The 27,522-nt window shown below is 38.0% G+C and overlaps 1 protein-coding gene across 3 annotated transcripts in view; it reads right to left on the bottom strand.

Annotated features, from left to right (window-relative positions):
* The window catches only part of EPHA3 (EPH receptor A3), a 216,222-nt gene that overhangs the window by 91,444 nt on the left and 97,256 nt on the right, over window positions 1–27,522 (bottom strand). The gene's annotated exons all lie outside the window — the stretch shown is intronic.

Here is a 27,522-nt window from a genome sequence, read left to right as displayed (position 1 = left end):
GAGTGACAAACTGGCTGCCTAATTGTTAGCAGCAGGCAGCAGCAGTTTTAAGTAGCAGGATAATACGTTTGGGGGATATGCAAGGCAAAAATAATTTACAGAGAATTGGTATCCAGAGCACTTTTAATCAGATGCGATCTAAAAATCCTGAGTTGCCATTAAAATAAATTGGAGTTACATTTTCTTCTACGTTGCCTGATTTTGACTGCAGAAATGTTGAGTAGTGAAAATAGATTAGTAAGGGCCTGGCTTTATAGATTTTATCTCTCTAATTACATACTCCGGACTGGCAAAAAGAGTATGCAAAATCACTGGTGAGATATTACAAGTTTGTTCTATAGGTGCCTACATGTGGAAAATGGGGTCTAACCCTGAATCCAAGAAATCTCAAGTGAAGCGTAAGTTCCTGAAGCAATAACTTAGTTCAGGGATAGGTAAAGAGAATAGAAAATGTAACAGAAAGGGGGAATAAAAAACTATCCTCTGGAAAATTTAAAAGGTTGTTTCCAATGGTGACACCAGTGAACAGGAACATGATGACATTATAAATGATAAATAACCAGTCAGCATGGAAGAGGTAGATAACGCTGATCTTGCCTCTGGGGAAAGGAAGAAAAACCTCTTGAGATCCCTGCCTGCCCCTTTGTTCAGCCCTGCGATACGGTCCTTTATCGTTCTCTCAAGCAGCAAATAGGGACAGGAAATTCTTGAACAGGCTTTTATAAGAAAAAGAAGAAAAAAAAAAAAATCATCAGCTTCATCCCATAGTTAACAGTAGAAGGATTTTCCAAAATGAGATCAGTGATGAGAGCATTCAGAATAATGCAAAGATGAGTGCCGCTGACAAGGAGTTCACTGGGAGTCACCAGGAGGAGAATGAATTGCCACACAGCAGGACACAGGGGCCCCTCTGCAAGGAAGGGGAGCCTTGAGTTTGCTAACACAGGAACGGAAAGATTATTGCTTATTTTCCAGTCATTTTTATAGCTTGTCTCTCCAAAAGGAGTACCACAGACTGGTCACTGCCAGAAAACAGTGGACTAGAAAACGGTGCATCTCCATCCACCTTACACAGTAGTTCCTACATTTCATAGAATTACACTGGAATAACTGGCTAAGGTATCTTTTTTTACTTTCAATAAATTCTACATAAAGTGTTGAATAATCATCTTTTCCTTAGCTACATCTTCATGTTTACATCTACAGCTTTGCATTTCTATAGCTAACAATAACATAAGACCATTCCTACTTTGTGTCAGACAAAACATATTCCAAATGAACCAAGGACTACTTGTAAAACAAAGTACCAAAAAAGGTCTTTCAAAAGCTCATCTCAAAATCCTCTTACTTTTAATTTTATTTTTCTCTTAAGCTACGTTTAAGAAGTAGACAACAGAGTCCAAACACAGCTAACCATGCTGTAAGAGGTTATCATGAGTAGCGGCAATTGCATTTGTGTATGTTCTTCAGTTGATGTAAAGCTGAGATTGTAAAATGCACCTGTGTAAGATTCCTTCATCATTTACCATGGGCCTAATTCATGGCAGGTCCTTGCCTTTCCTCCTCACAACCACCTCCCATGCTGCAGTAACTGAAGTGCCCATCTAAGCTCAAGAAGAACATGACAACATGTATTAAAGCATTCCAGCACATATAAAGCAACTCAACCATGTGCCCTGTGTGGACATATTTAATACAATTTCTTTTGTTTCGCTGACACCAACCACGTTTCAGGTAACTACTAGAGAAGTAAAGGTGTGCATTAACCTATTTTCTTTAGTAGACTGTAAATCTCTCTGCACATCCTTGGCTTAACAGTCATTTATATCACCTTATCTTAAATAGTTTCTTAATCAATGGCAGTTAAAACAAAATTAGCCTGAAATTAAGCCAGAATCAATACAAGAGCTTCACTACCTTAAATAAATCAATTTCAAACAGCAACCTCATTTAAAGGTACACAGCTTGCTGATGCCCTAAACAAGAGAATAAGATTAAATCCAAGTAACAGTTTCTTAAATCAGAATAACGCACACATATACCTTTGCAATTACCTAATTAAGCTGTTTTCACTAATCAAAATACAGCCTATCTAATGGAGAATCTGGATGGGAGGCAGCGGAATTTAATAATAAATGTAGATCTAAAATCCATTTTAAATATATATTACAAACAACCAATTCTGGCTTTTCAAACACCTCTGGGGAAAATACCTTCAAATACTGGGAAAGAGAGCAAAAAAAGTAATAACAACCAAATTCTACAGTGGTAGTTCAATTATTTAATTTCTAAATATTCAGGACAAGACTGCTGAGTTGCATCTTGCCCTATTTTTCTGTTCCAATTGTATCCCAAGACTTCTCTAATTTTTCTGTCTTTCCCGCTTTAGTTGAGTATTTCTTGGCTCGTTTTCCTCAGCTCACACCCACAGTAGCATCACAGATTCTGTGTTGGCTTTCACTTGGGGGCATCCCACACATATGAGCTTTGTTAGCTGGCCACTCCAGCGTGCAAAATGAACCATACAAAAACACCACTGATGTTTACTCATATTTCCTTTTCCTTCCCCAAGTGCCATTATTTTACAAGAATTTTTTTCTAGGATTTCTTAGAGGATAATTTCCTAATATTTTGCTAATTTTCTTAAAAGAAAAAGAAAAAAAAAAAAAAAGAAAAAAGAAACCCAGTTTTTGCTTTCTTAGAGGTGGTGGTTATAAATGATTTGCCACTTGTTCTATAAATGAGACCTTCATATGCACAGTTGCCTCTAAACTGCAAGTCATCCATCCAGCTTTCTTGCCACACTCACAGAAATGACACATAAAGCAGCTACTAAAGCACTGAAAGTAGCAACTTACTATGATGCTAATGCTGATTATACTCTGTTAGTCATCTTTCTACTCAGCACTGTGGTTCTTTCACCATGTAGTTTGGCAAATGCTGCTACTTCTAGGATAATTCTCAATCTGATTGATTCCTTCCTTCCTATTAGCTTGATCTACAATGATTAAAACGGTTCTTGTTATCTGGTATTTGACCAGACAAACATGAACGCATACATATAATTATTTATTTATATAAACATATGTACATTTCTCCTTATGTATGCTTAAAATATATATGAAGTATAAAAATAAATATATACATACACATACAGAAATATATGTGTGTGCGTACTAATGAATAAATACAGTAACATTAACTGAAGGATTGCTTATTTTTACAAAAAACAATCCATTGTTGACTACTTTATCTCCCTGAATATAAAACATTAGAAACCTAACACAATCATTTTCAATATTAGTACTTTGATTCCTTTAGTTTTCTTATGTTGAATTAAGCTAAACATCCTCGTTCCAGTATTTGAGATATGAAGTTGCCACTTATGACACATAGCAGAAATCCCTTGTTAGATTTCAAGACTTCTATTACACAGCCCTCAGAGAGATGTCCCCTCTGGTAGCCAGCCTGTTCCACCCTTTTGCTACATGACCTGACTGGGCTACAGTCTCCTGGGCACCACACTTAGTGGGCAAACCCTGTGGTACCACATCCACTAGCCTTCTGCCACCACAACAAAAACCTAGAACAGAATAACTCTCTGGTTAATTTTACAAGTGAAGTTCAGTGTTTGTAATGAACTTGATATGAAAAAAGGAGCACAAGATGATCAGTCATAAGTAATTGAAGTTTACACCAAGAGGAATGGATTTAAGATGCGTGAGCCATCAAGCAAGAAAAGTGGCTCCAGTACTACAGAAATATAGCGTAAGAATATGCTTCCTGAGATAAACAGGAGTGTAGCAAAACAAGCACATGCACTGAAAATGGTGAGAGTAAAGACAAACACAAAGACATACTTGAACATCACCCAATCAGTACCTGAATTCCTCAAGGACTATGAGGCAACTCAAAGGATAAATGTACTGTGATAATGCTAAGGCAGCTAAACAAAAGCAGGTAGTGCTAAACTAAATCCATAAAGGAAGCTGTGCAGTAAGCTAATTCTGCAGAAGAAAGTTCATACAGAGACAGTATGTGGAACGGTGTGTTGCTCCAAGAGTGTCTTCATAATGTCATACAGCACCAAGAGTGAAGCTACAACTGGAGCATCTAAAATCCTTATCGTAACTTAAAGAAAAATACTACTTTATTAAGGGAAAGACCACAGAATCTCTCTTTTAGGAAAAGCACTGACCTCAGATATGTCCAATCTTTGACCCAGTATTCTGGGAGAATTTGGCACGTCTACTTGTTACCTGGTGAAGTGCCTATTCATGGTGTTTTCACTAGAGTTGCCACAAATTCCACCCAGAAAAGCATTCAGAAAATGTTAATATATAAATAGGTCTGTATCTGTTTTAGAAGTCTGATTTACTATAGGTGATTTTATAAGCTAGTGGGAGAATAAATAAATAAATAAATAAATAAAAGTTATAATTTAACATTATTAATAAAATCCTAGGAGGAATTAATAAAATGTGAGGCAAGTGCAAGAGAAAAGTGTCTGTAGTCAAGAAACTAAAACTAACATCTTAAAAGATGAAAAATAAAACTACTAAAAACAAATAGTGTAACAATTTGGCAAGGGAGTTTGTGAGCTCACTGTTTCAAATGGGGGTTTCAAGGTTGGATGTGACAAAGATCTACCATGGAAAACAAAAGACACCATCACGTTGTAATCCAAAACTAAGTAAAAAACAACTCCAGAAGCTCTTTTCAGCCTCAATATCTATGGCTGTTGCTTTCAACCTTTGCCATGACATGATTTTGTTATAAACAAAGAGGTGTAATGACCTTGCTCCCTGTCAGCCATTAGAAAAGCAAGCACGAGCACCGAGCACAGAAATGTTGTTACAATCCACATCTTGAGAACACGTGTTCTGGGACCTTGGAGTCTCCCCTTGCAAAATACAATTTAAATGACTTGAACAGCTTTGTTCCTACCAGCTAAAACTCAAGTGCCTTGGCAAAGTGGTTCAGCAATGTTGTTTCAGCACTTCCCCGTGCTAATCCTGGCATGAGCTACTGTTGTTAATCCTTTACTTTCCTAAGAAAGAAATTCATTATTATTTTTATAGTCATGGCAGATGCTGAACTGGTGTTTTCATGCGTGTGAATCAGAGAGATGAGGGGGGCCCCTTTCTGACCAAGCAATGCAATTCTATGACAAGTTAATACCCTTCAATCATGCCCTTTAATCCTACTATTCTCCCAAATAAAGCATGCTGGACTCTTGCCAAAAGATGAAATAGATTTTAAAACAGAATTAAATATAAATATATATATATACATATGTAGGAAAATAAATATATATACACATATGTATACATATGGAGGAAAAATTAAAAGGTTTTAAAGGCAGACTTCAGAACAGGCAAAACATTAACTATGGTCCACTATTCACATTTTCATTGTGGACAGTATAACTCTTCAAAATCTTAACTACATATTCTAAAATAGACAAAAAAAGATGTTATATGTGTGTATGTATTGCAATGACAAAATAAATGTACTTACCGTGATACAAATATATAGAATGATGAATGATATGAACTAGACCAGAAATACTCATCTTGCTTGCTGTGGAAAATGAGAAGAAATTCTCTCCCTAATCCTTTGTTTGTTTGTCACAGTAGCAGCTATAGAAATCCCCAAACTTTTATTAAGAACTATATTACAAACAATTCAACCTTTTCAAATTTAATTCCTTCATTTTAAGTGTAGAAACAGAGAAAATAGTTTCTTTTTTCATGCAGTAATTATTTACTGTCTTGACACGATACTTTAGGAAAAAGCCGCTACACTGTAAGTACTTAAACTAGATTTAATTTTGACCAGCAACATATAAGCAGGTGTGATGTAATTCTTGCAAACATGAGAAGAGAAGCAGAAAGCAAAAGATGAAGAACAGTTCACACAGACCACCTCAATGGAGAGAATTATTATTATTTTTCCCTCTCTTAGGAACTATACAGTATCTTCTTGTCAGGACTAAAAAGCTAATGAATTTTAAGATAATACTACTAATAAATGGGAGCTCCTTACATTTCATAGGAAAAAGAACTTCTTATTGTTCCTACACCACTATTATACTAAACTTCTGGACACAGAAAAACCTACAGCTATATTTTCTCTTCTGCAAAGAGAAAGTTAGGCAAGGCCAACACCATACGATGGTATTTTTACATTAATGAAGAGTTAACGGACACAAATGTGTACTAACGTCTTCCTTTAATTAGGATGCTTTCTCCTGCTAGTCAGTAGCATCCTCTTGAGACTCCTGTCTTACAGTCTGCATGACCTCTGGGATGAAGTTGTGATCCGATAAGTATCTGGACAAAAATACCCTCTAGATATTTTCTGTTTCCTGTATAGTTGTCCCAAAACTTAGTGCACCACTTGAAGTTGCTTCTTTCAGTGCTGAGCAGCATTCTAATCTCATAAATCAAAGGCTTCTCAGACATGGGGCTGTTGCTCTGATTTTCAAAAGCCTGGCACAACAAAACCTCCAAACTTCTCAAACCAGAGGATGCTGAGGGAAGGTAATAACTTACATAGAACGATAATGAGTTGCTGCCTGTTATTCTCTCAGAGACACAAAATCCTGGAGTAGGTGATCAGCAGAAATGCAGTTGACCTTATCGTGTGTCATTTAGCCGGTATTTTAATTCAAAGACCACTTATATTACAGAAGCATAGAAAAACTGCAGATTCCAAGATGCGAAGTCATTGCTTTATACTCAGTACAGGAGCACTGCAAATGAACTAAGCTGCTTCCTATATAGAATTTGGAGTGTGCAAGAGCCCAAAGAAGCAGGGAACACAAAGCACTGAACAAAGATCACCATCATGCAAATACGATTGGAGGTAAATGGGTACAATGAAGAACTAAAAACTGAAGAATCAGTTGCTGCTTTCCCATTTCCCAGCTCAGCACACAGAGAAGAAGTGTCTCACAGTGTAAGAGAACAGTAAAGGAGGCAAGCACACCAGGTTTAGGTTTTCTCTTTATCAGATGTTAGGAGAAATTTAATAGTCCTTTTATAATAATAAATGAACACTGCTTTGAGTGCTGACTGCTGTTATAGGATACCCAGAGCAATTAAAACATTAGAAAAAAAAAAATAATGGGAAATTTCACAGGGCTTTCCTTCATAGTTGCCATCACCTCAAGCACTGGCAGGTACCAGCGGTAGGTATTTAGTTCCTCTCTTTATTTATTTTCAGAAATCAGCCTGCCAAACATGACTGTAAAGAAGTGATGGAACAGGCTTCAAAGGCATTTGAATTACGCTAGAGGGAAACAGGAGAGAAACTGCTGACTGCATATACCAGCACCTGAGCCTGTAGTGTCCAGTCACAACAGTGAAAGGAAATGAACAAAATCTGCAAAAGAAGCACAAGTGCTGAGTGAGAAAAGCAGAGATTTGTTCACCTAATAATCAGTTAATATCAATTAAAAATGCTAATCTCTGGAGGCTTCTAGAGCAGAAGGACCTCAAGTGACAGCAAGTCTTCGCATCCACCCAGGGCCAAAAAATCAATCACATCATATGCTTGTGGTTCAGCTGGGATGTCAGCACATTTGTTAAGGTTTCACTACCAGCCATCCCCAATTTATCTCCCCTGCCTGGGCACCGAAGCTGTCACAAAGCAGAATGTAAACTTGCTCAAAATACATCAAACCTCTTGCGAAACAACAAGAAATTCATCAGAAGAAGAGACGTTTTCATATATCATGCCAGTAAGGCACCCATGTCACATTAATCAGCCCAAACTTTTAGCCATGCAAGAGAAAGTTTCTTTCTTTTTCCTGTCAGCAAATGACAGAGTTATAAAGTGCAGGAAATGATCCTTGCACATAATCTCATGCAACACTGCACTTCGAGGTCCTCAGTTAGTGGCTTAATAATAACTCTTCAGCTTAAGTACCTAAATTGCCTAAAAGGTATCTTCCATGTGCCATCTCCTACTGATCTTGTTATTCAAATATTCTGTATAAAAATCTCCCATTTCCTCCCCTTTCTTCCAGGCTTGGGGTTTTGTTCAGGAATGAAAGGGGAGTTATTACTTTCCTTAAACATCTCTGCAGATACATTGAGCCGCACTACATAATTAGGTTCTGCTGGTTGAGAACATCACGACTTTTCTCAAAGGCAGGCATGCTTTCATGTCTTACGAGTGCTAAAGGGAGCAGCTTCTCGTATAACCTGGATGTCTGCAAATGCCCTTTCTTTAAGGAAAAGTGAAGAGTAGTCTTCTAAGAACTGCACATTGAGGGAGAAAAGTGTACCACTGAGCCCTTGAGAGGAACTGCCAGGGATAGCTGCTCACATCATGGGATTTTAATTTGCTCCCCTAGGCCAGGCATGTTGTCTGCCAAACATGGAAGTGCAGGAAAACAAGAAAAATACCTCTACTATTCAAAAAACAAACATCAATACTAAATAAAAATAATAACAGATGCTACCATCATCACTCATGCAAGCCTGGGTCCCTAGGCTGGCCACCTGCTTCCACCCATTTCCATGCTTTCAGATAAAGCCTGCACATGCCTTTGAAATATCATATCCTGGTAGCAGAATGCTTTACTGTTTCCTAATATTGAAAGAGCATATCAGTGAAACACCCTTCTTGTGCAGAAGGTGCTTTTTAAACTCTCAATGTTTTATAAGAAATTATTTGCCTTATTTTAATTCTCCTAACATCCGCCTTCATGGTTCAGTGTCAGAAACTTCATGCTTTCATGGATGATGCAAAAAAGAGTATGTATTCCCTTAACTTTTTACCACTTTGTAAAGTTACAGAACTGCGTACCTTCCTGGGTCACAGAAAATCACTCAGGTTTCCAAAAAAAAAAAATAGCTTCTAAAGCAAAATCTTGTGCTGGTAGACTGCATTCTGTGTCACACTTTATTCCTTAAAAAGCAAAGGCATTACGAACCTCATGTGGCCAGAAGTTGAACTTTGAGAGAAGCCATTATCCTTTTATACAAAACAACTTTATCAAATCCCAGTTGATCATACACGTACGCCCAAAAATGCTGAAATATGACTTTGGACATATACAGATAAGATTATGTAAATTATACACAGATGCAGAAAAGAAAACCTACACCCACCAAGGAAAATGCCCACAAAAATTTCAGGAATAGCTCATCCAAGTCTAGTATCCAACACCATGTGGGGATAAAGCTGAGATCCTAAGTGTACCACATTTTTAGTGCATAAATGTGCTATTTCCCCAGCATGCACTATGTGCAGAGGTAAGGCTCCTTATTTCTGCCAAAGATTAAGGAAAAGCATAACAAACCAACCTCTGCCCCCACTGCCAAATTAAATGCATAAGCAAGAGAAAAAGGGATGTGAAATATAATCCTTAACACAGAGCTGTTAAGAAAATACCTCTAATAAGAAATTTTCAGAGGAGAAAACACCTTCAACATCACGATGCTTCAATGAGATGCAGCCTACTTTTCTGCTGTAAATTAGCTCTGGAATACTATTTCTAAGAAGCAGAGGCCAAACCTCCAAGGGTAGAGTTACAACTACATTGCCATGTATGCATTTCTACGGCTTTGCAAGTCCCACATGAAGAAAACGCAGTCTATGTATTGCACAGATGTTGAAAGCAATAGTCCATGCCTGACTTCTCACCAAGTTCCTACTCTCTGCCTGTATCTTTCCTAATAAGGGAAAAATGATTTTATTCTTGGCCCTGTAAAGGCAAGGTTGCATTTCAGCAGGAAACCAAAAATCCTTATCAGCAAACCAAGCAAGACTCACAACTCAATATGGGCACACACTTTTTGTTTTGTTTTTTGTTTGTTTTTCATTTAATGCATTCCTATTTAAGTCCAGTCTGATCAAAACCCCTCTTATACTCTTAGAATTAAGAGTATAAGGACAGTAACAAAGTATCGTCTCAGTATCTTTATAAACACTTTGAAAGAAAAGGTTAAAAGCTTTTCCCTAGTCCATACCAGCAGTCAATGGTTGAAAACTAGTACAGCCCCCTTGATACCATGTATTTTACATCTGACACAAGGACGACTACTCTGATGCTTCAGCTGAGGACTTAATTTTCCATCAAGCATTTACATCAGAAAGCTCCTGGGGCTCTCTAAAGAGCCGGCTGGAGCAAAGCCATGTAAAATATGAATTTAAAGGCATCTAAAACATCACAGTTTCATTTCAAATGGCTTTGCTGCTTCACGTATACCTGCATGATAGCATCTGTCCATGTGGCTATCGGGTGCTGTGCACGTCCATGGAAAGAATAATGATCAACAGCACTCTCTCCCATAGGAACCACTGCACAGTAAGATACTTTTCAGACAAGATAATTTTCAGATTATTATTATTTTTTATTTTTATTTTAAATCAGCACTGGCTTTTCAGGAAAAGGTATGTGATGACACATGCACAGAAAACATGTGAATTACCATGTTCCAGCTAGCTACCAGCTATTAAAATAGAGTTTCCACCCAGTTAGGGTACTTAAAGGGAATTCCACTCAATTGCAACCTAAAGCAATCTATCCTATATTGAGGCAGTTCAGGGAGGGAATAAAATGCAGTGCATGTCTTTGTTAAACCGAGAGACTGCCAATGCAATGAATCACACAGTGTAGTAAGATCTAAGGCTTTGGTGCTGAAACAACAACAACAACAACAACAACAATAATAATAATGGAACAATGAAACAATGTGTGCTTAGAAAAAAGGGTCCAAAAAGACCGATTCTTTTCTTTTTTCTTGCTCTCACGTCTCTATTAGCACTGTGCTGACATAGGTCTTGAAGTATGTCACACACACAAAGACACGCACATAATCTACTGCAAAACATCCCAACTTTTTGTCAAATTTATAAAACAATCATATTTTTCTTCTGTTAATGAAAGATACATTTTTCTGAGCAGCCACAGAGTAAGATGGATCTCATTCATAATATGCTTTTCATTCTAAACATTTGCCAAAATCAATGCCAAATACAGTTTCTGGGTAGGTTAAATATTTAACTGGTAACATGCCTTCCCTGACACAAATGAAGTACTATGGTGATATACCATGTTGGCCTTTACAGCCATTTTTGCAGACTCTATTAAGCTACTTTGGAGAGTACGAAGTCTAACGTACTGTAGTGCTTAAATGCAGACAAGCACAAGGGTCTTTATTCAATGAGCACTATTATACTATTGGCTGTTTGTCTTAGTAACATTTATTCTACAAGGAATTGAGAGACAAACAAGAACTAGCACTTCATGGAATTCGGTGGTAAAGATCTACATCAGTAACTGAACAGTGCTCTAGTATCACAAGTTTTACTTAACGTCCTTTAGTCTGCCACTAAATAATGCTTTTGCAGGCCTCTTCACACTCATTTAAGCATATCAAATGCAACCATACTGTAAAAGTTACAACCATATTGACTGCTAGAAGCTGTTAAGAAATGTGTCTTATCACTGCAATTTATGTAAGGTAACTATTTTTGACCAGCTATCATTTTTGGAAATGATCTCAAGAACCATCTGCTTTGGTAGGATAGGAATCTGCGAACGCCCACAAATGTCAGATCATAAGCCCCTTCCAAGGCAGAGGTTCTTTGCTGTTTCTCAGCTGGGGGAGCAAAGATAAGGATGCTAGCATACTCTGTTTGGCACGGCCATATCTGAAGAAGTCATGCTGTGTTTGTGTCGCCAAGTTGAGCCATGGCTGCAGCAGGCTTGTGCACAGTGCTTGGCATGAGCCCTTTGTGTAGAGAGGCAATCACTCTGCTTCAACATTGGTGTGCTCAAACTGGGCTTGGGCACAACCATGTCTTCCAAGAGGTCACTCTATAATGTCTAATCTAACACCATCCACACCTTCCATCAGGAAAAACAGATTGCTTGGCTATTCATGCCAGAGCTGAAGTACTGAAACTGTCAATTCAAGATCTTCTAACACATTAAGAATATCTGAGAACACTAAGATCTCAGAGGCTGTTAGCCTCTAAAGATTAATATCAATCTCACCAAACTTGCTATAAAGAATATGTCTAGAAGAGTTCAGCAGAGTTGGTAACAGGGCAGGAAGTTATCTGTGAGGAGAGGCTGAGTGCATGGGGCAGCTCAAACTGGAAAAGGACAAGAAACAACCTCATTGCTCTCTGCAGGGCCCAGAAGAGGGGATGAAGAGGGGAGTGCCATATTCTGCTCCTGGGAACTGATGACAGGGTGGAAATGGCAAAGAGCTGCACCAGGGGAGGGTCAGATGGACACCGGGAAACATTTCTGTATCATGAGGGTGGTCAAACACTGGGACAGGTTTCCTAGAGAGCTGGTTGGTGCCTCATGCCTGTCAGTGCTCAAGAAGCATTTGGATAATATACTCATTAAAGTGTTTTAACTTTTGTTTAGGCCTGATGTCAGGCACTGTACTTCATGATCTGTCTAGATCCCATCAAAATGAACTATTCTAGTTCTGATGAAGATTATTTATGGTATTGGTATATCATGTACACGAAGATTGAAAATCACCTCAGTTCCAAGTTAGGTGAATAGCTTTTCGCTAATGCAACAGGAACTTCAACATTTTGGCTTGTGAAAATGAAGATAACACCTGCATAGTCACAGCTCTTTCTAGAATCATAGAAATTTTTAAGAAGCTATGTAAGGTGGCTAGGGAGAGGACAACTTGTAAATCCACATTTTACGCAAATGACATATGCAAAGAACATGCTCACATATCCACAGAAAAAGCAAAAGAAAACAGAGAAAAGAAACAACTCAGTATTATTCACATTAAACAGAATTCAGTAACTGCATGATTTATGCTGGGCTTATTACCATCCCCAAGATTTTAGAGCTCAATGCCGCAGATAAGGAGCTGAGGAAGAAGGAGAAGGATTCAGCTCAGAGACATGAAATCGACCACAGAAACCTCAGTTGGAAACTTACCCACAAGAGTCATGAGATTAATACTTCTCATCTTTAAAAGGAAAAAATAATAATTATAAAAAAAAAATTGAAATTCATAATGGTGCTGTTATTATTTCAACCATATAGCCAGTCATAATCAAAATAGGCATTTTACCCCCAAATCATCATCCTGGTATAGGAGATCCCTCATGTTAGAGTCTTGAGTGAACTACTTTATAGAAACAAAACACAGATTCACTCTCCAATGAATGAAAAAATCTAATCCAAATCACAGTAAATGAGAAAGAATGTTCTTAAATCAAGCAAGATGCTGAAATCAAGTACTTAAATCTATCATCAAAAATGCCTAGAAATAGGCTAACACAACTTTCCCACATCCTAAGACAAGCCTTAGAAAGATTGCAATTAGACAACGGTAAGAACTACTTCCTTCTTAGCTTTTTAGTTCCCATTGGATAACCTGGAAATTAAGTTGAGAAATCTGTGGAACGTGTGCTGAAAAATCAACTACATGCAGACTTTCAAATTTGCTGAAAACTGTTATTGTTCATCTAAACTATTACTTACATTTCCAGTGATTTGGCCTTTACAAAACTGAAGACAGGATTTATTAAAAATAAATAAATAAATACATAATAATAAAAATCTACAAAACCAAAACCAACCACAAAACCGCAGAAGCACGCTGACTTAGTTGTTCCCCTTTCACTCTTCTGGAATTGTTTATCAATGGGACCACTGAAAAGTGAGGTGAAAGACACTGCCCAAGAGCATGGGACAAAAATATATATATATTAAAATACTATTAAATGATCTTGTTTATAGACACAGTTATAACTGAGAATTACATTAACAGCATTTAATTATCCATTAAACACTGCTGAACATCACTGGGCAAACTACTGGCTTAGTTCACTTTCTCTAGGGTGCAACACTGCTGATGCAAAGAAATACAAACTTGTCTAACTTTCCTCTTTATAACGAGCAGAAAGAATTCCAAGGTTGAAACCACCTCTTTCCCAGAAGAGCATATTAGAGATAAAAAGAAGAGACTCACTGAATAAGGCTTTTTAACATTATAACTTTAAAATTAGTCATCAGTCACTACTCAAACCTATTCAGTCACCGAAAGGCATTCATATAAATTTTACAAGGATATCGATGTCCTAAGATATCTTATTATTTTACACAAGTCAGAAGTTGATTTGAAATAAGAACTAAATATACTTCAAATGACTTAGTTACAGGAATACCGGATTCCATGAATAGTTTCAAAATACATATTTTTATGTTCAAGTAAAACCCAGAAAAAGTAGATGTTATAATCCTTGGGATCTCCTTTTATAAACAAAAGCACTCCTCTCTACTAGTTATTCAAGAAAGATTACACGGCGTACGTATACGAACTTCACATTGAAACTTCATCTTATTAGCATGAGTAACAAACATTTCTGAATATAGTACATCATAAGAAAGTGATTTTTAGATATATGTATTGAGGCAACACCCAATAGAAGAGGCTTTAACAGCAATATTATTAGTTATTTTGTTAGTAAAGAACAAAGAGACCATCACAAAAGCCTTAGCACTGAAAACAGTGAGTACACATTCATTAGAGCATCACAGGACTGCTCAGATGGTGGGTACCCTGGGGCTGGGATGAGGCTTTCAAACTTGCAACCATGGATAAATAAATGGGAAGCACAAATAATATTACTTTCCGTTTTCCATCACTTTTCATCTACAAACCTGTGAGAGATTGATGCAAGCAGGTATTCTTATTCTGTTTCTGTGATAGCTGGGACACTGAGAGGATGAATAATGAACCTAAGGTTAAGCAGGGAGTCAAGGATAGAGCAAGAAAGCCAAGAAGTCTCCATTCTCACTAGTCAGCTGCAACTTAACTTTTCACTGCCTTCATTTTTATCATTTATACTTGCTAGAGCTTAAACTGAGTTTTTGGAGGCACTCAAAATTAGCTACACAAACGTTTGGCAATAGGTTATCTTCAGATGTTAGACTATCTAATGAAAATTAGCTTAGCACACATAGGCAATAGCCAAATGCTACATGCGCTTAATACAAGCAACCAGTAGAACCGAAGTGATTGCATAAAGTCAGATAGTAAACATACAAACAAAGAAGGGAAAGATTCTTTGTTCTGACTACAATTGGAGTATGCTGATCTAGGAATGGGAAAAAAATAAAAATAAATAAAAAGAAGAAAGAAAGGAAGAAAAAAAGAATGTTTTTAATGTCTGTGTCCTGAAGGCAACGTTTTACCACTGTCACCCATCAAAACAGACATTATTAATGGAACAGACCATGCAATTTATGAGACATACTTTGGCAGAATTTTGCAGTCTTAGCACAGATACTTTGCTCAAAAATAGATTTACTGTGACAGATGTCCTCATATGCTTCAAAATTCCACAGTTCATATCTTGCAATTCTAGTGATAGGAGTGAAGAATAAATGGTGTCAATCACACACTCCAGTTCATCTATTGCAAAACTTGCAAAATATACGACTATCAGTTTACTATGTTATCAGCTCTGAAACTATGTAGCAGGATCATTTCTTCTTAGTGCTGCTGGTATGTCAGCTGGATTTCTTGTGCTGTATGACACGTAGCAATTTAGAACAGTGCAAAATGAACGTAAACGAGTATGAAGTACGATTAGCATCATACACGTCACTCTCTCTTCTTCCACAATAAGTACTTAAATTGCATGGTATGTGAATATCTCAGTCCCACCTAGATCTCTGTAGGCTAGCAGCGTGGCTTTTTTTTCCCTCCTTTCATTTTCCTAAAAGCAGGATTTACACTGAAAGAAAATCCTGATTACTTAGGCAGAAGATAACCAAGCAGTTTAATCAGGAACAACAGATCTGATATTTTCAGATTACTCACTGTGGTCTCAGCATGAAACAACACTGTAAAAATGTTCAGGAAATTTCTCAGGTTTATGTAGACAAGATTCCATGCTGCATAAACTACCAACTTTTTAAATAAAATTGTTCAGGAGACTGGTAAAAAAAAAACAACAAACAAAACCTAAGACATAAAATTGCTTCATCATCTTATTTGTTTTCCAGCCAGCCTACATGAGAAAATTGCACTTATTTTGTCTATCAAATATTAATTAACCCCTAAAATAAATACAGAGCTTCATTCTTCTTGGCTGTTAGGAAGCAGAAAAATAGAAGACTAAATGTCTCTCCCTTGCCAGCACATTACAGTACTCCCTACTATTCCACCTCAAAACCCCCGAAATCTAATAACAAAACTGCGGTTATTAATTTAAACAGAAAATATGTTAAGCTAAGAGGCAAATATTCTATAGAGCTTCATCCATGGGTTGGAAACTTGCTCCCCACTAGTGAAACTTCTTCAAAGCAGATGCAGTGAGCGCAGGTGCCTGGCAGCCTGCTGTAACTGTGAAGGATTCAAACAGCAAAGTCTGAGCCCCATATGATCAGATGTGCCAGAGAGCTGCTACCGGGAAACTGTGCCAGGAAGTTTTTAAGTCAGTCACTATTCAACCTCAGCTTTGACTCAAGCTGTTGCAGTTCGATTCTTGTGTGAGAAAGAGAAAAATCAGTTGAAAAGATGTTTGATTTGCAAAAAAATAATAAAAAATAAAAATAAAACAAAGAATAAAAAAAAAAAAATCTGCCCACTACCTGTACCAGTGAGGCTAACTGACCTTTTGAGGCTGATTTCCCCATGCGCCCTGCTGCTAGGAGCAGCTCTGCAGGAGTTCTGCTTGCCCATCTATGTACAACGTGAAGCGCATCTAGAACATCATAATAGGCAACCTCTGCTGATAAATAAACCTCTGTGGAAACAACCAGCTGATACAAGCCAATATACCACTTTCAAAAGAAGCACAGCCTCACTGCTTCCGACCTTGAATTTTCTCAATGTGTGTGTTACTCTGAGAGCTGGACCCTTAACTTCTCCAAGTTTGGCTTTGCTCATCAAGTGGCATATGTGTCCTCAGGCCACCTGAGAGAACCAAAGGCCAGGCTCACCAGTGCTCAAAAACCACATGCAGCTTCTCCCCAGCTCCCACTGAAACAGAGGTATCAGCCCAGCCTCTTAACCACTTCTACCATCCATACTGATGGAGCTCATGATGTGCCTGAAACCCAAGCACAGGACACCAGGCTCTGGAAGATACTGATTTCCTTGAGGACAGTTCACTCAGCTGAGATTGATAGGGATAGAAACATCGCTTGTCACTGTCCCAGTGCTTTGATTTGTATGAGCTGTACAACAGGCAGCAGAGACAAGACGACAACGTGTCCCTTGGTTTCCTTCACCAGACCCTGGCAGCCTTCATATTGATCTAACGTTAAATCTGAGCTCTCCCTGCACTGCTGTCATGAAGATGCCGTCAGGCTGTCTAACACAACACTTATCCTTAGTCAATGTAAAAAGGTTTCAGCTTCCTAGATGTACTTTTCTCAAATTCTTAGGAACAACCTACTGAGACTTCTGTGAAATATGATGTTGCACTCAAAGAAAATCAGGGATTTTTCCAGGGACTGATTGCATAACTCGATACTGCATGCATTTAGGGATCACGGGTACCCTTTAGATGCTTTCATTTGCCTTTTATTTCCTAAAGAATGAATCACGATAGGCTCGGCCACTTAGGTCTGCAGCTCTCATCAGTCTCAGGGTGGGGATTTTATCAACTCCAAATAACACATACTGAGGAAGAGAAAAAAAATATTTTTTTTTAGGGACATTGAGAAAAAAAGAAGTTATTAATGTGTTTCTCAAATATTAAAAGAAAATATAATAAACTAGAGGGAATTTATATCCAGTGAACAGTGTCACTGTAAAAAAAAAAAAAAAAAAAAAAAAAAAAAAAAAGTTGATTTATCAGGGCGTACATGCTTTTGTTGTATTCAAGCTGTGTGTTCTTCTCTTTCAAAAGTATTCCAGATTATATTCAACACAGGTTATTTTTTCAGTCTTGCATGTTATTAAGCAGAAGATGCTAAATAGTACTCCTCTCAGAGACATTGCTCAGTGTTCATGTATGGCCATGTCATCTAATTTTAAAAGGCTTTAAACCCAGTTGAAGCTAAAAATTAATGAGGAGAAGGTACAGTAACTGAAGGGTATAGCGCATGTTTACCTTAGCTACACTTAGACGATGTACCAAATATGCATTTCTATAGAACACTACTGATGAATGTACTCACTTAAGAAACAGTGGGCTATCATTTGTGATCAATTAATCAGAATCACATACAACTGGCTGACAAACCAGCTTATTCTTCTGAATACTGTGCAAATTGGGCCATTTCTCTGAGTTTTCAGCTCCATTTACTGTAGGAATTTATTAGACAAATCTGTAAGCTGTTAACCAATTATCTATAGACAGCAGCTTAAAAGGAAAATATAAAATTAATCATGGATAGCTCATGGTGTTTCTTTTATAAATTATGTCTTATCTGGCACTTCATCTGTAAATATAACAGTACAGCAGTTGTACCCCATTGACCTTTTCCATCTTCCTCCTAAAAGGCAAGTGGAGCATGGCTATTGTATTAGCCAGAACAGCACAACCTTTTAAGCATATTGCTTAGTGCTCAAAGAGGAATCTATACCTCATCACTGATAACAGCTTGCTTTTAGGTGAGGAGTGGTCATTTCTAGTTTAACAGAACAATATTTGTTTCATTAGGAAGAAATCTTTTGGGTTATAACCATATAAACAAATAATGATGGAAAGAACCCTGCTCTCTTCAAAAACCTTTTCAATGACTTTTTTCCCCCAGGTGAAAAGAAGAAAACTGACTCTAAATGAATGTCCATGTCACATAAACAAGTATTCCAGTGCCCTTGAAAGCTTGCATAAATAGTTTGAGTTTGTATGGATCCATAATTGATAATACTGCTGACAACAGATTGGAAAATATGAGGACTACCATGCGATGAGCACTTCTCACAGGAAAGACTTTCCAAATCATGTTGCTGCTGCTGCAGAGCTCAACAACAGCTATGATATGGTGGGTGACATGGGATGATGCCAGATTCTGCAGCCCTTCCTACTACCACATCATCCCATTCACTAAGGAAGGACCAGTGCGTGAATGAGGAAGTGGAAACAAAGGGAGCAAAGAGCAATGAACCAATGATAAAAGTAAAGAGGTACCAGATTTCAGTCCCTTGCTATCAGTGAGTGGAATTTATAATGACTCCAACCTGTGGAGCTACTCAGCTGCTCAAAATAGTGAGGGACAGCAACATCTGGAGCCAGAGAGATCCTTTTCATCAAATCTGGCACCATATTCTGTGAGGAAGATTTCTTGTGGAGGACACAACCCTTTTCAATTGCAAATGTCACATATCTAAGTAGGTATCATTACTCATTTTCTGTACCGAGTTAAAATATCTTAAGGGCAACCGTAATAGCCTGATTGAGATATTCTGTTACATGACAGTCTTCCACATTTTATCCAAATGCCACTTTATGCATTTACCCAACAGCAAGAGAGCAAGACAAAGGAAAACTGACAATATAGATACTATACGTGACACCAACAAGATCACAAAATGCCTTTCTGGTAGAGAAAATCAACGGGAAATCTGGAATGTCCTCCCGCTGGGTCTACACATGGTATTCTACTCAGTGAATGAAAAACTGGATTGTTTCACTACAACAAACACAGTGAGCAATGGGAACCCAGAGCTGCAAAAGTTTTCATTTAATGAACTCTGCAAACTAATCATGTTTCCATAACTCAGCCTGACAGGTTGATTTCCCACCTGAAAGAATGCAGCTTCTTCAAGCTGAAGCCACCTACAGAGCTCACCACATGGTCACAGATGCCTTTATTCAAGAGAGATAACACACTACATACCGACACTAAACCAGCCAAGTACTGGGATAAAATCATGCAATATGCCTTGAATAGCACTGGTATGCTTGAGATTAGAAAAACATCTAAAAAAGGGGAAGGCAACCAAGTAAAATTTTCACAGAGGTGCCTTCAGTGTATTCTTCAGTCAGCGGCAAAGCTACTGCCATCCACTTTTAAACTCTAGGTGCTGTTTCAAAGGCAACTTTGTAAAAACTACAAATTCACTGAGAAGCTTCTAAAAGCAAAATCACATCAACCGTGAACATCCTTTTTATTTTACTTTATTTAGCAGACAGCCAAACATGATCGTCTACCTTTTAAATGAGACACTGCCAGTCTTCTAATAAATATTAAAACTTTGTCAGCTGAGTTGATGCCTGGCACAAAATTTCCAGAAGCAGCACTGTTTGAATATCAATCGTATTTAGCTAGAGAAAATTCAAGGTACGCTGACTTTCTTTCCTTACATCTAACAAAAGTTCAGGTTGGCAATCTCCTCAACTCACATTTCAGTTAGGAGTTGCTGTCTTCCCTGTTAGAAAAAGGCAAATAGAAATGATATGTACTGAAGCTGGATCTAATCTTTGAAAACCCGAACCACCAAGACTGGCTGTTCTTTTACTATGACAGATACTATTCATTATTTTAAAAATAAATACATAAATAGTTAGTTCCATTTCCTCTCCTGACTTCATTACAGTCTCCCTGTTTTTCCAGACTCCTTTCAATCTTTATTGTATGCATTCCATGTTTTGCTGTCCATAGCTCTGAGCCAGGAAATGTATTTAAAGTATACTTTAATCGAAGCGTGCACCTATATCCTATAGGGTGAGGTATATACTAAAATGCTTTCCTAAATAAATACCTTTTTCCTCTTTTTGCCATTTTTATCCTCCAAAGGGTCTTTGCAAGGTAAAACACATCTGATGCGTTAATCCAAGTAATTTAGGGTTTATTTAGAATGGATCAAGGCAAGTATAAAGCCTTTACTGGTTCAAAACTCGACTTCTATCACGTTAATAGCACAAATCAGCATTAAATGATGAAATAAACTTGTGTTCAACTTCTGGTCTCATGCAGTTGGAAATCAAGGTAAATAGTATTGAACTTCCACTGTGACACAAGGAAAATGAAAAAGGAGACCCTTTTTGATCTGAAGTGAATCAGGGAAAAGAAAGATTCATACTGATGTGTGAAATGGTTAGAAATAATAAAAAGCTAACAACTCACTGCCGCAAGACAGAAAATCTCAAAAGGTATGTGGAAAAGCTTTAGCACATTAAGCACAGTTACTGAAAGATAATAATTTTACATTGAGCAATTTAATAGCAATATTAAAACTTCCTGAGATGCAGTCTTGCTCTTATTACCATTTCTCTAACAAGTATATATGGGCAAGCACTATTTTAAACAAAGTGTTGGCTGCAGTTCTCTTTTCATCAGCTGTTCCTACTTCATGAAATCACAACCATAAAACAAAGGATAATACAACAATGCAGAGGAATGTTTGGTATCTCTGATGTTGCTTCTTTCTGTCCCTTCTGCTAAGGAAATGGGTAATCATGCCCCTATGCCACATGCTTATTTTCAGGATATTCAGTTCTGTGTCCTTCCAAATAACAAACGTTTAACTGCTCAAAGATAACCCAACCAACCAACCACACAAACAACAACAAAACAGTCACTTGAACACCTGAAACTTTGAGATGGCTATTCTTTCTTCTTTTGGTGGAAAACTGTTCTTTATCAAACTCTCTGGAGTTAAACACAGCCCACAGCTGTAGGTCAAGAACTCTCCGTTTTATTCACTTCTCTGTTTTACTCACTTTCTTAAGAGGTTCCTATTTTGGCTTTTCCATTCAATGGACAAAGACACGTGAGGTAGTAAATTCATAGAGGGACTTCCCTCTGAAAAAATTAAGGGCTTGGTCTCCCCAGGAACAGATGGCCTAAGCTGCCAAGCCTGTTGCTCGCATGCTGTACAGCAAATTCTACATTATAGAAATATAGGAGAAAATAGATTATTTCATAGGACAATTAGTTAAAAAATGTTACAGCATTAAACGTTATTAGTTTAATCTTTTAGTGCAACGCTTACAAAATGTAAGCAGAGAGAAATTAGAGTGAATAAAGTTACTTTACGGTTTCCAGCCAAAACATGATCTTCTGGAATTTCTGTAACAATATCTGTTCACATTTTGTAAATTAAAGAGTAACTACGAATGCAGGCTTGAAATAACAAGTCTTAAATCTGAGTTTCTGTTGTAGGGACAGACGAGAGTTTTGTCAGATGTTAGGAATGGTACATAGACAGTGACTGCAGCAGTATGGCAACTGCACCCAGTAAAAACCAGAGTGGAAAACATTTAAGAAGAAAGTTTTTCAGACCAAACACTGTACCTCGTAAAAAACAAGACAAAACAAAACAAAGAAGTGTCGGAGAAAAAGATGAACAGCAATTCTGTTAGGTTACAGATTAAAACTAATTGTCTTGTTTGAATCTTCATTTTAGGGAAAGAAATTTGGCAAAGACCATAGGCCTGTCTTTGACTCTCTTCTATTTTTATAGGGAGCAAAATGACAGTGGTCTGGATTACCATCCCAGCTGCGCTCCCTCAGCATATCGGTGACTCACAGATACGCCTTTCAATGCAGAATGCCTGCTTCAGTGTTACAGAAAAATACATGATTTCCTGCGTGCTGTGGGAACTTTGGCTTCCTGAGAGCAACATTCAGTTTTTTCTCATAAATCTTCCTACGAAATACAGAAAGCTCAGTAAAACTTGCTGTCTTACTTAATCAAACTTACTTCACAAGGCATTTTTCAAACAACGTTTAAATAGTTAAACCATTGCTGTAACCTTTCTCTGCTCCTTTGGGCTCCTGTATTTCTTTTTAATTTATATGCCCAGCTGAAATTGCTGCATTAAAAATAGATGAGAGCCAGTTATCTTTGCATATATTATTATTGAGGCTTTAATTGGGAACTTGACATAAAGGATGCACAATACTGTGCTCCCTGCAGAAAGCCAAGCATTTAAGAAACCTTTCAATTCGGTCATCTCCCATCCTGCCTGCAGACAGCAGACTGCAGTAGGATGAAGGATCACTGACATACAAGGGTGGGCTGCAAAGTCTCAGCATGGCACACAGCTTTTCCTTTGCACCGAGCGCTCAGCTGAAACTCACTAAACAGCCTTTCAGATAGCACAGTATTTTCATTGCTACAGGTTGGGTTGTGTCAGCATTACCATAACAAAATCCCATTGTCGGTAGTTTGTTACATTGACAAAGATGGGAAAACTGCAAAAGGGATTTTGGATTTGTAGATTACTAAAGAAACTTATGATGGTGAGTTGATGGCACTGTTGCAAGAGATCTCTACTGTTCCCAATACAAATTCTCTGGCATCACCTTAAGCAAAGCACTGAATGCAAAATAAGACAACCACCAGAAAGAAACAGCCCATTCATTCTTCAGTGGAAACTGGTCAAGTATGAAGATAACTCTGCCCTGCTTTGTGAGGTTCCAACTGGACACATGCTAAAATCAGCAATGCATAGGAAAACTGTAATCATGCTTAGTTTATGCTAACAAATATATTTTAAATTAGCTTTAAACAAATTTATGCTGCCAAGCAAGAAGAAAAATGGTATCAGGGTATCAAAACATTCAAGTGACTCGAATTGATTTTGTTCAAAAAATGAAAGTTAATTAGCAAACGGTAGCTGCCTTAACAAAATTCAGAGCTGTAAAAAATATTTCTAATAAATTTCTGATACTACATTTAACCTTCTCTAAATTGGGCATGAAACAGACTTTGCATCTTGCTATGCTTCTCAGGCCCCTAAACGAAACATTCACTTATATCTCATTATAAGCAATAATTAAAAGAAGAAAGATTTTTCACATTCATGTCCAGTGATTCTCAAGGGAATTTTCACGTGACTGCAAGTAAGTTGATAACTCGCTTTAAGCCCAACTTTTAACAGTTGAAGTATCCTATTAGCCCTTTGGAAGCCCTGTTGGAAGCCCTGTTACGACTTCCAACAGAGCTTCTGGCTACATGAAAGCATCACTGTGCAAATGCGAAAGCTATCTAGAACAATCATCATATTTCTATCTCACTTAGTGTTTCTCTTGGTCTATGCGGTTAAAAAAACAAACTTTTAATATCAGAATCACAAGTAATGTTTTATGAATTATTATTATTTTTTTTCAAAACAGTTTTGAAACTGTTTTTCATTTGTTTATTACATTAAACTTCTTTTCTTCTCATTCCAAAACACGATTTTCCTAGAACTTTGGATAGAGCCAAATGTCACATTATTCAGTACAAACGATTGTCTGACTTTCACTTTCAAACATCATGTTCCCAAGGAAGGATGCCTGTGATTTATTCCACACGCCCTCATCCCAGACAGATCGCAGTTCGTATTTTCTGAAACAGAGCACATAGCTATGTGAGCAGAGAAAACTTCACTGAGTTCCCACCCATGCATATGAGTAGCCTACTTGTAAGCTTTGTCAGTTCCCTTGGAAAATGGCACGTTGGAAGACATTTTGTCACAGAGGAATATTGCTTGTTAACATTAAAGGAGACATTGCTCAGACTTCCTCCTTTCAGACATTATTAACTGAAAGATGCGTCTAATGTCCAGATGTTTGTACAGGAAAGAGAGAAAAAAGAAGCAGCAAACAGATCTTCTATTAATCACAAAAGAACAGCTCAAATCACTGTGCTAACGCAACCAGCAAAATAACAAGACATGGCAACTTCACCGAGGCGGTTTGATGGAGCTCTTTGTGTTTTCCACACTTAAATGCATCAGTTACGTTATTTGTGAATCCCAGAGTGAATGGAACTTCTTACCACCATGCCCTCACCAGAATGGGGAACACTAGCTCTTTTTCAGAGACGGCATGCTGAGGCCAAAAACCAGTCACCAAACTCAGGGAGAATACGGGAAGGGCAATTTAGCAGAGTTGCTCAAACCACTGATAACTGATAAGGTACTTTTCTTCTTAAACAATAGCAGCTTGGCTACTGGCATTTCAGCACAAGCAAAAATGCCTAGTTCCACATCATTCCTGGAGTGAGAGGCAGCAGGCTTTGGCAGACTTTTTCCTGACTCAGCCTAGTAAATATGGGTAATGGGAATGGATTCAAGGATTCAAGTATGTTCCTTGCAGAACTAGTGCTGGCACAGAAAGTGGCATTTTTTGCAAAGTTCTGGCTGCGGTGAAAGACGGGATGACAACCACCTGCTCTGTTCCAGTTCAGGCTTAGAGATTGGGCACAACCATTTTGCATTCATGGGAAAAGCTAGAAAAGATGCTCAGAATAACGGTCAAGAAGACATAAAGCTAAGGATGTTGCAGGAAACCATTAAAAAAATCAGATAAGGGTGAGAAAGCCACAGAAATCTGGCTGACACTGCACAGACAAAAAAAGAGAAGGAAACAGCATGGACAACAATGCAGACACATAACCTTACAGAAAGCTACCCAAACCAACTGTTTATTGAAATAATTTCCTCCTTGAATCCTTTAAACAGCTTTGTTTGGGCAAATGACCTTAGCTACAGTTATGCTGGAAAACAAGCCCATTTACAGACGCTCTAATTAGAAAACAGAGTCTGTGCTTGACTCAGCGTCCCATACTCCAGCAATATTACACATATGACACTCAGACAGCTTCTTACGCTACCAAACACTTCATTTCTATGACCATCCTCTAATTTTCCATATCTGAGAACTAAGTGAAAGGAACAATCACAAAAAGATGGCTAAGTAACCGCAAAGGAAGAAGAGGAACAATAGTGCCAGCAAACACCTCACTCACAGAACAGAAAAACTAGAGAAAATCACTGATACTGCCATGGTCTGGTCATCCACATCATTTGGAAAGTTTTGCAGTCTCACATTTTCCTCCTGTTCTGCTTTGTGGGTGCAGAAGAGGTTCGGCATGTACCTAACATATCAAAAAGATATCCCACACCAAGAAAATGAAGGGAAAGCAAAAATGTTGTATTAGCTGGAAGTGGGGGATTGAAACTACAGGGAAAAGATTTAATGAGTTCCAGGGGAAAGAAATATATATGTGAGACTGACATATGTTAGATCCCAGAATAACTTCTCAAAAGAAACAATGGAATTCAGCCCTTGGGATCTCTTTAAGGTATGAACAAGCAAAGCAGAAAAAGACCTTTACTGCAGGGAGCAATCACCACTGAAAGAAAGAACCAGTAGGTTTTCCATCATTGATAGCTTAAACACTTCCAAATTTGCCATTACCAAGTTTTGCTATAGATTTCCAATTTTATTTTGGATCATTAGGATGACTAGAAAGCAAGACAAAGTAAAATTCTTAGTACTATAAGCATTCTGGCCCTAAACAGTCTCCAGAGTTCCATTTCATTTAGGAAAATACTAAAACCTCTCAGTATAATCTCTATGAATGCACAGAACCAAAACAAAATCTTGACTCTAACATAGCATGGTAAAATAAATAAAACCTTGTGAAGAAAATTCCTCACCTACTTCAACAAAGAGGAAAGCTGATCTGTAGAAAGCTCGTGTTCAGCTCTGAAAAGCTGTTAAAAACAAGGCTGTGTGAAATGCGTCTGTCTAAACACAGACCAGATAAACCTTGTGCTGTCAGAGAGTTTCTCCAACCCATTTTCTGGTTTTATTCAAGACTTGGGATTCGGAGTTCTTTTACAAATAGACCACGAACCTAGTATAATAAATGACTTCACAGGAAAATCATGCCCTACTTTCATACCAATGCCTTTGCATAACCACTGAAAATGGAGTAGTGTGATACAGGTGCAGAATCAACACATGCGAAGAGTGAAACCTGACTTCTCACGTTCCTGACTGATGAAGCTTAAACCATTCACTTTAACCATAAGAAGAAATCAGATGGAATCCAGAACAATGCAGAGCCTTGCGCTTATGGCAAACACAGATCACTGGCATCCTCCCTTCCCTGCAGGTGCCACAGACGACCAAGAGGACACTCCTCTGGGCCGGTCACCATGTGTCTTCCTTTGGGAGAGGACAGGTGGCCTGGGGCACTTTGTCCCAGGGAAAGGAGATAGATAGATCAAAGGAAGGTGAAAGCCATGGTTGTCTTCAGCTGGGGCATGAGGAGGAGAAAGGTGAACATCCTAGCACAGCATGGCATCTACTCTTGCTTTCTTAGAGTGACCTTCGTAGACCTTTCTCTACAGGTACTGAGGTTACAGAGCCAATAGAAGGTACTGAGCCGAAACACAGGGCAGATCAATGAAAATAATGTACTTAAATAAGTACAAAAGCTGCCTTGTGAGGTCTAAGGTGACAGCAGGAAAAACTTCATCAAAGCTGCAAAAAGCACAAATAAAAAGCCCCACAAAACAGGCACAGCCAGCAGACTGGGAGACGCTCAATAACAAATTTCAATCATGAAACAGATCCTTACAAACAGAGGAAAATGAAATGAAACAAATCAGAGAAAGGAAACCACATTTCCAACATATTTGCCTGATGTTTGCCATGGAAACTTTTGAAAGCATTTTGGATTGAGCCAATACAGGTTAAGTAGCAATGTTTAGCTGATACCCTTCCTGTGACCGGTTCACCAGCATCTGAGCTCAGCATTTCCTAACACTTATTTCCTCTTGAATCACTCCCCTCCCTGATTTCCAGAGGGAATTGCAGTG

The sequence above is a fragment of the Excalfactoria chinensis genome, chromosome 1 (genome assembly GCF_039878825.1).
Source record: "Excalfactoria chinensis isolate bCotChi1 chromosome 1, bCotChi1.hap2, whole genome shotgun sequence".
NCBI classification, from domain to species: Eukaryota; Metazoa; Chordata; class Aves; order Galliformes; family Phasianidae; genus Excalfactoria; species Excalfactoria chinensis.
Note: the sequence above shows the minus strand (reverse complement) of the source record. Positions and strands in the feature narration are given on the sequence as shown.